This window comes from Monopterus albus, unplaced genomic scaffold, assembly GCF_001952655.1.
Source record: "Monopterus albus unplaced genomic scaffold, M_albus_1.0 scaffold198.1, whole genome shotgun sequence".
Taxonomy (NCBI): Eukaryota; Metazoa; Chordata; class Actinopteri; order Synbranchiformes; family Synbranchidae; genus Monopterus; species Monopterus albus.
This window is the reverse complement of record NW_018128078.1, coordinates 823,743-827,173: the sequence shown is the minus strand read 5'-3', so window position 1 is coordinate 827,173 and position 3,431 is coordinate 823,743.

The window sequence follows — 3,431 nt, the reverse complement described above, 5'->3', positions numbered from 1 at the left end:
CTTTTAAATCCAAGCAGAAATTAGATACATTTGAGCAGAAAAAGTTGTTTTTACACACAATGGTTGCATCAGAAATCACGTACTACACATGAACGTACATTTTTCTGTTGAACGCCTACTACGTGAACTGTCTAGTAAGCATAAGCTTGGACACACCACTACGCGGCCATCTTGTCACTAGTGAGTCACAGACAAACGAAGCTTGACGAACTAATCTTTAAATCCCAAGACAGCTACTTGCTGACTGTTCCTGTTGTTCAGACAGTGATGGGAAAGAAAGCCTTTATCTTTGTCCAGATGTTTGCTGCAGTGCTTTGTTAACAATGTAGGGGGCACACTGGACCTGAGTAACAGACCTTTAAAAATAGATCAGGAACAATTAAAACATTTTCGGTGCACCCTGTGTTTCTCATAACCATCACCCGACATTAGCCTCGCAGGTTGACGCCAACTGTCCTGCTTTGCTTTTCTGCTGTACTTTCCCTGTGTCAGCCTCTCTTTAGAGGAGGGAAGGGCTGCTCCTCACACACTCCCAGCTGAGCAGAGCACGTGAAGGATCTCTCCATAGTCCAGTAACAGAGACTGTATGAGCAGTTTATCAAACATCTGTTGAACAAGCAGAATACAGAGTGGCAGAAATGTGACATCTTCACTGCTTTGCCCGCGTCCGCTCACTGAAGTCCCTGTTTTACTCCTAAATCAAAAAGTGAAGTCCTCATTTTTCCCTTAAACTGTGCTTACACAGTGTTCTTGTAATGCTAATTGTTGAGGTGTGAAGAGGCTGACATTTAACCAATAATGAGCAACTGTTCTGCGTGACTCCCCAAGGTACTTGATTTTAGTACTGCCTCCTGAGGGCTGCTGAAATTTAGCCTCTGGAACACGACTCCAAAGCCAACAAAGGGCAGTGGAAACAAATTTGGAACCTGTGATGAGGTCTCTGTCTCTTCCTAACATTGTGAAATCATAGGGCAACCCAATGCTAATCTCACTTTCACCATTGCAATATGCACTGATCAGCCATAACATTATGACCACCTGCCTAATACTGTTTACACAGGAGTCAATGTGGCAGCTGGTTGGCACTCCTGTCACTCTGCAGCTCACTGTGCATCTTCTGTGAATCCATTTGCTTCCACAGTTATACTGTCAGGGAGAGCACAGATGTGTCTACAATTCAGTGAAAAACTTATGTAAAAGGAGTGAAAACTGTGGTCGTGAGGATGGGTTAGAGAGAAATTTTTTTAGACAAATTCAACAGCCTCATCACTCTAGGTATGATATCACCATTACAGGCCCCAACTCTTTCTCTTCTTAGAGACCAATGTACAGTATTTCTCATTTTCAACTATTTTAACAAAGTTTCAAATAAATTTGAAATAAAGTTCTACCTAATTAAAGGCATAGCTGCTTTGAGTGACAGGCGGGAGGGTCCTGCCATAGGTGCTAGCTGCTAACCCGCTCCCCTCCCCCTCCACCCATTTTGGATTAGCTGTAGCAGGCCAAGTGTGCCACTGGGATTATGGGGACCACTAGACTTAAACTTCACGCTTCCAGTTTTTATATACAGTCAGTGGTCTGAACGTGTGGTCATCTGCAAAGCAGCACTGCAGGGGACAGTCGTCTCACTTTTTCTCTTCAACATGCACACCTTCCAATGTCCAGTACAGCTCTGAGTCCTGTCACCTGCAGAAGTTTTCAGATGACTCTGCAGGTGTGGGATGTGTCACTGGTGGAGAGGAGATGAAGTACGGAGACCTGGTGGAGCACTTAGTGGCCTGGTGTGAGAACAACCACCTTCCTCTGAATGTGGCCAAGACCATGGAAATGGCCATGGACTTGAGGAGGACCAGGACTAGCTCAAATATCATGTCCATTCTCAGTGAGGAGGTGGTGGAGAGCTGCAGATACCTGGGAGTCCACTTTGACAACAGACTGGACAAAGTGTAGCACAGATCATGTCAAACGAAGAGACAGGGCAAATTCTACTTCCTGAGGAAGCTCAGGTCCTTTAATGTGTACAGCAAGATGCTGCAGATCTCCCAGTGTGTGGAGACCAGCGCAGGTTTCTTTGCCGCTATCTGCTGTGGCAGCAGCATTGCAGCCAGTGACACTAGTGGGCTGATCAGACTGATCAGGAAGGCCGGCTCTGTGCTGGGGACTTCTCTGGAGCTGGCTGTGAAGAGGAGGGTGCTACTGCTCAAACAGCAGAGCACTTTCAGTCAGAGACCATTTCAGAACGCTGTGACAGAAGATGCTACAGGAAGTCTCTGCTGCCGACTGCCATCACTGAACAATAATGCTCCTCGGGAGATATATACCAAAGCACTTTATACTTTGTCCATTCACCCCATATACACACTTTCGCACACCAATGTCAGCAGCCACTGAGAAAGGCTTGGGGTTCAGTGTCTTGCCCAAGGATACGTCAGCATTAAGGCTGGAGAAGCTGGGGATCAAACCACCAACCCTCCGATTGTGTTTCACAAGTCCCAGAGCTATTAGTGCCTCCACAAAACAAAACAAAACAAAACAAAACATTGGCCATATTCTCAGTTGGATTCATTCATTATTTTCTGCCCACATGAATCATCTCGTCCTCCCTCAGATTTATCAGAACAATGTAAAGTTGATAAATGCAGCTTCACCTGGATCAGCTGCTCATGCACTGATGAAATACCATAAATATATAATACAATCTATATACTTTATTTATCACAGAGGCCAAGTCCCTCTAATTTGATACTTGAAGTACATGTTGCTGGCAGTACTTACATACCTTTACTTAAATACACTTCTGAATGTAGGTCCTTAATGCATAGTGAGAATTTTTACACTATTATAAGAACTTTTACTTCAGTAACAGATAATAGTGCGACTTCACTGAACAGGTGAGGGTTATGGTGAAGGGTATGTTCAGCTTAAGGGCAGAATAAACATTGACATGGAGTCCTACAAGTTCCTGGGATCCATTATCTTCAGGACCTGAAGTGGACATCCAACATCAGCACCATCACCAAGAAGTCACAGCAGAGGATGAATTTCCTGCATCAGCTCAGGAAATTAAACCTGCATTAAACCTGTTGATTCAGCTCTACAGAGGAATCGCTGAGTCTGTTCTCTGCTCATTTATCACTGTTTCATCATCAGTCATCAGTCACCATGAAGTGCTTAGAGAAACTGGTCCTCACACACATTAACCACATGGTCCCAGACACTGCAGACCAGACAATGAACTTCTTACTTTGCCATCCACATGAATGCCACAAAATACAAATGAAATATAAAGTAGATAAATAAGTAACACAAAATCTAAGGCACTTTAAGCAGCAAATGCAGCAATATAATAAAAATATATAAGAATATAATAAGAGTGTATGCTGCATGGGAGCAGCATGTGCAGCAGTCAACAGTCAATGTGCAATTATGCA